This window comes from Bombina bombina, chromosome 1 (assembly GCF_027579735.1).
Source record: "Bombina bombina isolate aBomBom1 chromosome 1, aBomBom1.pri, whole genome shotgun sequence".
Lineage (NCBI taxonomy): Eukaryota > Metazoa > Chordata > Amphibia > Anura > Bombinatoridae > Bombina > Bombina bombina.
In genome coordinates, this window is record NC_069499.1 from 272,833,054 (window position 1) to 272,846,297 (window position 13,244).

General features: G+C 37.8%; 1 protein-coding gene across 1 annotated transcript in view; it reads right to left on the reverse strand.

Annotated features, from left to right (window-relative positions):
- The window catches only part of GALNT16 (polypeptide N-acetylgalactosaminyltransferase 16), a 159,579-nt gene that overhangs the window by 10,569 nt on the left and 135,766 nt on the right, over positions 1-13,244 (reverse strand). The window lies entirely within an intron of this gene.

A 13,244-nucleotide genomic window follows, 5' to 3' on the forward strand; every position in this document is an offset into this window, starting at 1 on the left:
CACATTGATAATTTGTATTACACTGTTACACCTTTTCTGTGTTTTATATATATATTTTTACAACTGATTTGCTGGTTGCTATTGATCTGCACTATGCACTTTTTTACTATGCAGAATTATGGTCACACTGGGATTCCCAGTGTGTAAACCATTGTTTCTTGCCATATTACACCTATACTGCACATATTTTTTTATGCATTCTCATATCACTTTTTAATTATCGATATTACATATGTTACAATGTATGTACTCAACATTATTTTATTTTATAATCTTTTAATTATCTATAATTATTATTGTATTAGCTTCTGCACCTTATACTATTTATTTGCAATGCCTGGGTTAGATGTTTTTAAATATATTTTGTTGCCCTTGTTTTTTCTAACTTGTGCAATGACAATAAAAGGAATCTTATCTTATCTTATCCTATACATATATACATACATAGGCCCCTATTTATGAAAGTCTGGCGGACCTGATCCGACAGTGCGGATCAGGTCCGCCAGACCTCACTGAATACGGAGAGCAATACGCTCTCCGTATTCAGCATTGCACCAGCAGCTCACAAGAGCCAATAGGCCGCCAGCTGGGGGGTGTCAATCAACCCGATCGTAGTCGAAGGGTTGATTTCCGGCGATGTCTGTCCTCCTGCTCAGAGCAGGCGGACAGGTTATGGAGCAGCAGTCTTTGTGACCGCTGCTTCATAACTGCTGTTTCTGGCGAGCCTGCAGGCTCGCCAGAAACACGGGGCATCAAGCTCCATTCGGAGCTTGATAGATAGGCCCCATAGAGGTGCATTGGAGACCTTTGCAGTTAAAGGGCCATGATACCCAAATGTTGAAACACTTGAAAGTGATGCAGCATATCTGTAAAAAGCAGACTTGAAAATATCACCTGAACATGTAAAAAAGAAAGTTATTTTATCTCAAAAGTTCCTCAGTAGCCACATCTCATTGTAAAGGACTTCTAAGCAGCAAATCAGTATATCTGTCCCGGGACAGCGAAAGGAGCAAGCATTGGTGCACACTCATAATTTCCCTATTCAGTTTAAGAAAGTTTACTATGAAATCTCATGAGAGTTAAGTCAAATCTCATGAGATCACAGTAAAAGAGTTAATGATCTCAGCACTGCTGATGCTGATTGGCTGCAGTTCATTTCTTCATTTTTGTTTTTGTTTTTTACCTGCAGCTGGGAGCAGCTGAAGTATAACTTTTTACACAGAACTTACTCTGCTGAGCTTTTTACAGTTATACTGCATCAGTTTCAAGTGATTTAGCATATGAGTATTATGTCCCTTTAAGTAGATGAAAACATGAAACAACATATTTATGCGATAGTCATATTTAATAAAGGGTTTAACTATGTATTTACTGTAAATATTTGTCATTTCTAAATAGATATTCATATATATATATATATATATATATATATATATATATATATATATATTAAAAAAAACATATATGTAAAAATATTTATTTATGAATAAATAGAACATATTCTGCTATGTGCAGAACATTGAAATGTGAAGTATTCATATGTCAGGTTTAGCGCACATGAGAATATGTTGTGGGTTTGTGCGAGAGTGGGGTGTTAGTTCCCCCCTCCACACTTTTTATTCTCTATTGACTTCTATGGGGAAATACTTGAATGAGCATGCAATATTCTAAAGTTGGCTTTTTGGACTCGTTGGGTTAGGACTCAAATTAAAACAGTTTACTTTCAACTTGTAATATGAGAGCAACCTGATGAAAGCAAAAAGCTTACTTATAGCGCAATCAACGCTCAAGCATTAATTAGCACTCCACTTGTAATCTGATCCTTATAAGAAATTATGACTTCCTGGTCTTCAAGCAGAGAAGTTAAAGGGCCACTAAACCCAAAATCTTTCTTTCATGACTCAGATAGAACATACACATTTAAACAACATTACAATTTACTTCTATTATTTATTTTGCTTCATTTTTTAGATATCCTTATTTGAAGAAAAATAAATGCACATGGGTGAGCCAATCACATGAGGCTTCCATGTGCAGCAACCAATCAGCAGCTTCTAAGCATATCTAGATATGCTTTCAGCTAAGAATATCAAGATAATAAAACAAATTAGATAATAGAAGTAAATTAGAAAGATGTTTAAAAATGCATTCTCTTTCTCAATCATAAAAGAAAAAATGTGCTTTTCATGTCCCTATAATTGGCTGACTAAGATCTTGGGGCTGATTTAACAAGCCCTGTATGCATCTGTTTCCGTGCGTGCCTTCAGGCTCGCGGAAACACGAGTTAAGAAGCAGCGGTCTTAAGACTGCTGCTCCTTAACTCGTCCGCCACCTCTGAGGGGCGGACAGCAATCAGCCCGATTGGATACGGGTCAATGCTCCCATTCAAAACATGTAAGAAGACTTTGACATGAAGGATTTATACACTTTCTAATAAAGGGTTACTGCTAGGAATAAAGTTGCTCCTCTCCACCTGCATCTAGATTGTAACTCAGGCATATGCCTGAATATCCATGTGTGACCATCATATGCCTGAATTACAATCTAGATGCAGGTGAAGAGTAGCAACTTTATTCCTAGCAGTAAGCCTTTATTACAAAGTGTATAAATCCTTCATGTGAAAGTCTTCTTACATGTTTTGTATGGGAGCACACTTTGTCAGAGAGGTGGGATTGCACACAACAGCTCTGGAGCCTGCACACCAGGAGAAGCTGCCTGAAAGGCAGAGAGAGGTCCCCAGGCAAACCTGGTACTGACTCCAGACGAGGACCACTTGTTTTCAAACTTGGACCTAGTGTCAGCGTGTGAGTCCACAGTAAACTTCTTTACTAACGCTCCTTGTGACAAACACTACATAGACCAGCTAGCAAGGATTATTAACTTTAACAGCACATGCAAGTCTGATAATAAACATATTTCTAAAATAGCTTGACAACATTAGGTGAAGAGGAAACCAGGGGTCATACACAGAAGTCATCAGAAATGATAATCACACGCAGAGTACAGAAAGACAGATTGAATTCATAGCCCCAGAACAATATGTGAGAGCGTCATGGCAAACACCACATGTGGTCAATTGTGCAATCACTGCACAAGTCAAAAACCCAGCATTCAGTTTCAGAGAATATTACAGAAAATGAATGCAACAAAGTATTATTCTTACAAAGATATATCACATTTGATTGTTGTCCTGCAAGTGCATTGGTATTTGAAGGCACTAAACTTTGAAGATAAGTGTATATGCGTTGACCCTCTTCTGTTACCTATAGGACAGGATATACTGTATTGATTTTTTTTTTTTTTACCTATGGTACTTTCATACAGATAAGAATTCTGCTAGTGGAAACAAAAAAAACTTGGGGCGCGATCCTATATAGATCGCAGTTTGCGGCGCAAGCGAGGGAACCCACGTCGCCCGCAGTTTCAGCTCGCAACTCGAGCCATCCAATATGCGGCGTCGTCACTTGCTAAAGTGGCGCAAGTCTCACAAACCAGCGATGTCCAGAAATCTGCGTAAGTACAGATTTTTGGAGTCGCCAGTGACTTGCGCCACGTTAGAAACTGCCGGCGCCTATAAAACCTGACTAAAGTCTAAATCACCCGCACTGTCTAACACGCCTCCTAAACATAGCCCGACACGTCTAACACGCCTCCCTAACATAGCCCGACACGTCTAACCCTCTATCCGCTATCCCCCCTCACTATCCTAACAATAAAAAAGCTATTAACCCCTAAACCGCCGCTCCCATACCCCGCCGCAACCTAATAAAGTTATTAACCCCTAAACCGTCGCTCCCGTACCCCGCCGCCAGCTATATTATATCTATAACCGCCTAAAGTGAGCCCCTAACACCGCCGCCATCTATATTAAAACTATTAACCCCTAATGTAAGCCCCTAACACCGCCGCCATCTCTATTAAAATGATTAACCCCTAATTTAATCTACCTACCCCGCCGCCAGCTATATTATCTATATTAACCCTAAGTATATTATAGTTAATATAGGTATTACATTATATATATTAACTATATTAACCCTAATTATATTAGGGTTAATATAGTTAATATAGTTACTATAGTATTTATATTAACTATATTAACTCTATCTAACCCTAACACCCCTAACTAAATTTATATTAAATTAATCTAATTCATTTATAAACTAAAATATTCCTATTTAAATCTAAATACTTACCTGTAAAATAAACCCTAAGATAGCTACAATATAATTAATAATTACATTGTAGCTATGTTAGGGTTAATATTTATTTTACAGGTAAATTGTTAATTATTTTAACTAGGTATAATAGCTATTAAATAGTTATTAACTATTTAATATCTACCTAGTTAAAATAATTACCCAATTACCTGTAAAATAAATCCTAACCTAAGTTACAAATACACCTACACTATCAATAAATTAAATAAACTACAAACATCTATCTAAAAATACAATTAAATTAACTAAACTAAATTACAAAAACAAACAAACACTAAATTACAAAAAATAAAAAAAAGATTACAAGATTTTTAAGCTAATTACACCTATTCTAAGCCCCCTAATAAAATAATAAACCCCCAAAATAAAAAAAATTCCCTGCCCTATTCTAAATTAAAAAAGTTCAAAGCTCTTTACCTTACCAGCCCCTAAAAGGGCCTTTTGTGGGGCATGCCCCAAAGAATTCAGCTCTTTTGCATACAAATACAATACCCCCCCCCCCATTACAACCCACCACCCACATACCCCTATTCTAAAACCACCCAAACCCCCCTTAAAAAAGCCTAACACTACCCCCCTGAAGATCTCCCTACCTTGTCTTCACCACACCGGGCCGAACTCCTGATCCGATCCGGGCGATGTCTTCCTCCAAGCGGCAAAGAAGAATTCTTTCTCCGGCGATGTCTTCCTCCAAGCGGCAAAGAAGAATTCTTCCTCCGGCGATGTCTTCCTCCAAGCGGCAAAGAAGAATTCTTCCTCCGGCGACGTCTTCCTCCAAGCGGCAGCAAAGTCTTCATTCTTCCGGCGGCATCTTCAATCTTCTTTCTTCGCTCCGCCGCCGCGGAGCATCTATCCCGGCCGACGACTGAACGACGAATGAGGTACCTTTAAATGACGTCATCCAAGATGGCGTCCGCCGAATTCCGATTGGCTGATAGGATTCTATCAGCCAATCGGAATTAAGTTAGAAAAATCTGATTGGCTGATTGAATCAGCCAATCAGATTCAAGTTCAATCCGATTGGCTGATCCAATCAGCCAATCAGATTGAGCTCGCATTCTATTGGCTTGAATCTGATTGGCTGATTCAATCAGCCAATCAGATTTTTCAAACTTAATTCCGATTGGCTGATAGAATCCTATCAGCCAATCGGAATTCGGCGGACGCCATCTTGGATGACGTAATTTAAAAGTACCTCATTCGTCGTTCAGTCGTCGGCCGGGATGGATGCTCCGCGGCGGCGGAGCGAAGAAAGAAGATTGAAGATGCCGCCGGAAGAATGAAGACTTTGCTGCCGCTTTGAGGAAGATGTCGCCGTAGGAAGAATTCTTCTTTGCCGCTTGGAGGAAGACATCGCCGGAGGAAGAATTCTTCTTTGCCGCTTGGAGAAAGACATCGCCCGGATCGGATCAGGAGTTCGGCCCGGTGTGGTGAAGACAAGGTAGGGAGATCTTCAGGGGGGTAGTGTTAGGCTTTTTTAAGGGGGGTTTGGGTGGTTTTAGAATAGGGGTATGTGGGTGGTGGGTTGTAATGGGGGGGGTATTGTATTTGTATGCAAAAGAGCTGAATTCTTTGGGGGCATGCCCCACAAAAGGCCCTTTTAAGGGCTGGTAAGGTAAAGAGCTTTGAACTTTTTTTAATTTAGAATAGGGCAGGGAATTTTTTTTATTTTGGGGGTTTATTATTTTCTTAGGGGGCTTAGAATAGGTGTAATTAGCTTAAAAATCTTGTAATCTTTTTTTTATTTTTTGTAATTTAGTGTTTGTTTTTTTTGTAATTTAGTTTAGTTAATTTAATTGTATTTTTAGATAGATGTTTGTAGTTTATTTAATTTATTGATAGTGTAGGTGTATTTGCAACTTAGGTTAGGATTTATTTTACAGGTAATTGGGTAATTATTTTAACTAGGTAGATATTAAATAGTTAATAACTATTTAATAACTATTATACCTAGTTAAAATAATTAACAATTTACCTGTAAAATAAATATTAACCCTAACATAGCTACAATGTAATTATTAATTATATTGTAGCTATCTTAGGGTTTATTTTATAGCTAAGTATTTAGATTTAAATAGGAATATTTTAGTTTATAAATGAATTAGATTAATTTAATATAAATTTAGTTAGGGGTGTTAGGGTTAGATAGAGTTAATATAGTTAATATAGATACTATAGTAACTATATTAACTATATTAACCCTAATATAATTAGGGTTAATATAGTTAATATATATAATGTAATACCTATATTAACTATAATATACTTAGGGTTAATATAGATATAATATAGCTGGCGGCGGGGTAGGTAGATTAAATTAGGGGTTAATCATTTTAATAGAGATGGCGGCGGTGTAAGGGGCTTACATTAGGGGTTAATAATATTAATATAGCTGGCGGCGGTATAGGGGGATTAGATTAGGGGTTAATAATTTTTATATAGGTGGCGGCGGTGTAAGGGGTCAGATTAGGGGATAGATAAGGTAGATGACAGCGGTGTAAGGGGTTCTAATTAGGGGATAGATAAGGTAGATGGCGGCGGTTTTAGGGGCTCACAGTAGGGGGTTAGTTTATGTAGATGGCGGCAGGGTCCGGGAGCGGCGGTTTAGGGGTTAATAACTTTATTAGGGATTTCGGGGGGGGGGGGATCGCGGTTGACAGGTAGATAGACATTGCGCATGCGTTAGGTGTTAGGTTTATTTTAGAAGATCGCGGTTGACAGGGAGATAGACATTGCGCATGCGTTAGGTGTTAGGTTTATTTTAGCAGCCAGTTTAGGGAGTTACGGGGCTCCAATAGTCAGCGTAAGGCTTCTTACGGCTGCTTTTTGTGGCGAGGTGAAAATGGAGTAAGTTTTCTCCATTTTCGCCACGTAAGTCCTTACGCTGCATATTGGATACCAAACTGCGCTGGTTTGGTATACCTGCCTATAGCCCAAAAAACTACGGGCGACGGCAGAAATATACGCGCGTAACTTCTAGGTTACGCCGTATATGTGATACCAAACCAGCGTAAATATTGGCGTCGCCGGCTTTTGCGGGCGACGATTTTTATCGGATAGACCCCTTGACTTTTCTTTCTTTCCTATGACATGGAGAGTCCACATCATTCCAATTACCAGTGGGATATTCAACTCCTGGCCAGTAGGAGGAGGCAAAGAGCACCTCAACAAAGCTGTTAATTGTAACTTCCCTTACCCATAATCCCCAGTCATTCTCTTTGCCTCTGTCAATGGAGGTTGTGCAAAGTTGGTGTCTGAAGATTTTAATCCTTTATGGGTACTTTTCCCAGCAAGCAAGGATTGGGGTTTTAGTAAGAGTAGTGGTGGCTTTTAAGCAGTTAAAAGGCGGCGAGGTAGTCCTTGCTTTTATTTTAACACTTTGCTTCCCCTTTGCAAAAAGCCAGAGTTGGTTACTCTGTTCTTTATTTTCCTACAGGTCAATGACAGGGAGTACAGTACATGCCATACCTAAGGAGCAACATCTGTTCTGCAGGATCTAAGGTAAGTGCTTTTGCCTTCTAGGTAATGAAGGAGAGCAGCACTTAGGAGGTTAATCCTCGTATGGATCCTTTTCTCTGGCACTAGTTTTCCTTTTATAGTTAAGGATACATTTTGGGGGGACATTTTTAAATTGAATTTGAGACTTTACACAGTTTGAGAGACTTCACTTGGCTGAGTTCACTTTATTGTGGGGCAACATTTTGTTCTTGGGACGTATACAGAGATATCGTTATTGGTATTTATAGCGCTTCTCTATTTTTGGCATCAGTGGCAGTTTTTATTAGGTGGGGACAGTTCCTTAGAGAGTTACATTAATGGTCATTATTAATGTCTCTCTGTTGCGCCCGCTTTGTCTGTGGCGCAGTGTTTCCCGGCTCACGTGATGCCCGCACTTCCGCCTTTACAGAACGGAGCTCAGTGAGTTTGGTGGTGTGTAGGAGTGCCTCGCATCGAGAGTTCGTACCAGATCCCTCATTATACCTTAGCGGATCATTAGAGGATCAGTGTAACTTTCCATTTACTACTGGATATTCTTTTCTTGTACGGTAGGAGCCTCAGGCATCTGAGGTGTTTTTTTATTTTTGACCCTTTATTGTTTAGGATTAAATAGGAACGCTGTGAAAAGTGAGTTTTCTATTTATTTCAATCTCAAAAAGCACGGTTCCATCTTCGACCACTGCAGCTATGTATGCTCCGTCAATGGAACAGAGATTATTTTGATTTAACTCAGAGGATAAATCTGGACCCTTTAACAAGAGACTCTCTCTCGTGATGGGTGTCACAGGAACATCTGTCTCGGGGTACTTGCTTCTGAGACCTTCCTGGGAAATTGTGACTATGGATGCAAGCCTGTCGGGTTGGGGAACTGTTTGGGGCCCTCTAAGGGCTCAGGGCCTGTGGTCTCGGGAAGAGTCCTCTCTTCCCATAAACATCTTGGAGTTGAGAGCTATCTTCAATGCCCTATCAGCGTGGCCTCAACAGTTGTTGGTCCGGTTTATAAGATTCCAGTTGGACAACATCCCCTCAGTAGCTTACATTAACCACCAGGGAGGGACTCGGAGTTCCTTAGCCATGAAGGAGGTGACTCGCATTCTACAGTGGGCGGAAGCCCACGATTGTCTCTTATCTGCCATCCACATCCCAGGAGTGAACTGGGAAGCAGATTTTCTGAGCAGACAGATCTTTCATCCTGGGGAGTGGGCTCTCCATCCGGGGGTATTCTCTCAGATAACCCTCAAGTGGGGGGTTTTAGAGCTGGATCTGATGGTGTCCCGGCAAAACGCCAAGGTTCAAAGGTACGGTTCAAGATCAAGAGATCCTCAGACCGCTCTGATAGATGCTCTAGCGGTTCCTTGGAGTTTTTCTCTGGCTTATCTGTTTCCTCCGTTTGCTCTCCTTTCATGAGTTATCACTTGTATCTAACAGGAGACAGCATCGGTGATTGTAATAGCTCATGCCTGGCCTCGCAGGATCTGGTTCACGGATCTGGTGAGGATGTCATCTCTCCCTCCTTGGAAGTTACCTCTGAGGAAGGACATTCTATTCCAGGGTCCTTTCCTCCATCCAAACCTAGATTCTGTGAAACTAACTGCTTGGAGATTGAACGCCTAGTTCTGTCCAAACGTGGGTTTTCTGAAGTGGTCATTGAAACTATGATTCAGGCTCAACAACTGTTACTTGCAAGATTTACCATAAGATATGGCATAAATATCTTTATTGATGTGAATCTAAGGGATTCTCCTAGAGTCGGGTGAGGATTCCCTGGATTTTGTCTTTTCTTCAGGATGGCCAGGATAAGGGTTTATCAGTCAGTAAGGATCAGATTTCTGCATTATCTATCCTTTTGGTAAACACGCTGACAATACTGCCAGACATTCAGAAATCGTTATCTGCTGAAAACAAGAGTAAGATTGCAATCAATCCCAAATATAGAAAAATATTTGGAATTCTTCCTCGTCTAGCTATTAGATTTTAGATGAATGTTTGTGAAGATTGTTTCTGCTCGTCTTTTTCAGGGCTGCACCTGAAGCATATAATGGAGAAAGAATACTGGTATCGCTTAATGCTGGGTGTTTGTCCTTTTTCCTCACGCTAATTTCCTGATGATAGACTTTGGGTCTGGTCCAAAAATATGGATAAGCCATGAGCCACTGCAGGCTGAACACATCAGAAGCAAAAAGAATTCTGAACACTTTTTACTGAGATAGTAGGCACATTTTGAATTAACAAAATAAATAAATAAATAAATAAATACGGGTCTGTTTTTTAAAATGATGATAAAACATATTTGGTTTCGATGTTAATCTCTTTAACATATCATTTTTGTATCTAGGCTTAAAAAAAATGATATCTAATATCTGTGGAAAAGAAAAATAGCTTTTTTATGGGTTCCATTGTCTGTATAGGGTGGATGACAAGTAATTTGATATTGATGAAAATTCCTCTTCTATAAAGACACCAGGCCACTTAAACTACACAAGGAAACAAAAACCAAAAGTCAGAATAAACACAGGAAAAAGATGCAACGCACAGGATCCAAAGCCAGACTTAAATTAATAATTTAGTGCAAAGGAAGCACTTTTATACAAGACACATCATAATATGTCTTGGTTTTCACTTTAAAAAAAAGTGCTGTATATACCTCTCACTGTTGAGTAGTATATAATACCTTTAAACTTGCAAATAGTATAGCAAACAGTTCTGATGTCATGTCCAGAGACATATGAAAGATAAAGAAAATAAGGTGTTAGGGTTTGCTATTAATGCCATTCTGATTACAAGAATATGTGTAGTCTTTGGCCCTGAATAAACTGTACACTAGGTGCTGAGTCAAGGGACTTTCATTATTTATTTTGTCTTCTTTTCCTTTAATTCCATTTTGAAATTGTGAGCATTTCAGTTCCTGTTAGAAATGGAAGTCCAGAACACTGTTATATTCCACACAGCCATTGGTTGCTCACTCTAGTAACCTATTTATAATTGTCCAAAAGTTGGCCACAGCAGACAAGGCAACATGGCAGCTCCCATTGTATTATAGACATTAAAACTTTACACTTATTTAGTCACTATTTTAACAACTAATCAAACTTTAAAAAATACATCTACATGTTATTCACAGACTAATCTTTTCTTTGAATGTATCATTCTATCTAACATTTATTTAGTGTTTTATGTCCCTTTAATATTACCTCTATAAAAGAGGGGCTTATTTATCAAAGCGTCAACTGAAAATATGCTGGAATTCCGCATCGTAATTGTCGCGAGATTGATCCGCCGTAGTTATCAAAGTGTCAAGATCGGCAAATGTTGAAATTTGTGACGTAAAATACGATCCCGCGATCTCAATCTGATGCAGATCGATGCAAGTTGAAAACCGTGGTATTCAAGTGGAATTGTGTTCATTCGCCCTCCTATTCGACACTATTTGAAGCTCTCATGAAGTTATCAAAAATTCTACATTTACGCTCGCGTCTTTCCGACTCAGCGTACCTAGTTTTCAATCTGCCACCCTTGAGGTCGCGGATGCCATAGAACTCAATGGGAGTCTGAAAACACAGAAAGCTTATGTTCAATGCTGCAAGAGAATGAGGTATATTACATAATAAAAGTAAATTAGAAACTTTATTAAAATTGTCTACCCTTTCTAAATCAAACAATATTATTGCTCCACATGTGGTGCACTACTAGATATAGGGATAAAAATGAAAAATACATTACTACTTATGGATTATGTTACAACTTTGTCTCTCATTACAAAGCAATATTATTTCTACATATTTGGTGCAAAGTTTTGCCCCAAACTTGTTGCACTAATAGATAGAGATAAAAATGAAATAAATACACAACATAATATAGCTAACTTCCTTTTTATTTTTTGTGATAATCTATGTGTACCATGTTTAAGTCATGTAATACAAGTCCCACTCTCCACTTTGCGCCATATTTGACTCCACACTTTTCGCACCAATTATGACGAAAACTCCTAAATAACCCACACACTAGTGAATTTTTTCACCACTTTTGATTGGAATATGCATAATCACATGATTTATGACATCAGCCAATCTGATTCAAATACACATTATGAACTATCACTAACGAATCAAATTGCTCGATACTTGTGTCATTGATCACTCATCAGAACTTGTAAGTGCCATTTGTTACATTGTGTATTATACTTTGAAAGTATGTATATGTGAAATTAGTATTAAAGATAAACATTGATGCTGACATTAGGACACACAGTGTAATATTTTAGACAAGGATTTTAAAATTCAAATTGATGTTTGATTCAATATAATCTTAAACTGATAGCTCAAACGGATAGTCCACCTAACATTAAACTGTCATGATTCAGATACAGCAGAAATTAAAATCACCTCTTTACTTGCATGCTATTTTCTCTTGAATTTCTTTCTCAATCAGAAATGTCATCTTATATGCCAGCCCATATTATAACACCTGTGAAGGGGTGTTTTTTTAGAAATAGATTGCAATCAGGAGGGGTTAGACAGGTGCAGAGAGAAAACTGGCCCATCTCTTAAAGGGGCAGGAAACCCCAAAATATTAACTCATGATTTGGATAGAACATACAATTTTAAACAACTTTCAAATTTAATTCTATTATTAAATTTGCTTCATTCTCTTGTTATCATTTGCTGAAGGAACATCATTGCACTACTGGCAGCTAGCTGAACACATCTATTTAGCCAATCATAAGAGACAAATGTGTGCAGGCACCAATTAGCAGCTAGCTCCCACTAGTGCAACTTAAATTTTTACTTTCCTATCCCTTTAAAATATCCATTGATTGCAAATAAATACATATGATACTCTGATTACATGTTATATTTGCAATTATTCCTGCTCAGAATAATAATACATTTACAATATATACATATAGTGGTATAAATAAACACAGAGATATGACAGACAACATTGTTTAGAACAGAAAAAGGAACTTAGGGACTTGTAAATATATTTGCAAAAGATTTCTGAAATAACACACAAACACACACACACATATATATATATATATATATATATATATATATATATATATATATATATATATATATATATATATATATATATATATATATATATATATATATATTTGAATATATATACAAGTATATGCAAGGATATATGTACAAATTCTAGCATTAATAATAATTTAAAAAATAAATAAAAAATGACTCCTAGAAATACAAATAGACATTAATTTCTGTGAAAGCATCATATAACAAATAAATATAAAAATAACTTTCTATGAGATATTGTTTGTTGAGGTATAAATCAATATATTTCTTGGACATTAACAGTTGAAAAATAAAAGATTAGCTTTAGAGAAATGTGCTTGTTCACGGACAGTAATGAAATGGTATAAATAAAATTGAGAAAAACCTGAATAACTGCGACATCGATGAATGTTAGTTAACACCAGACCGATGCTCTTCGCACCGTACTTGACGCAGGGGTTTTTGATAAATAAGGAGATCGTATTCAGATCCGCGGCAGCGA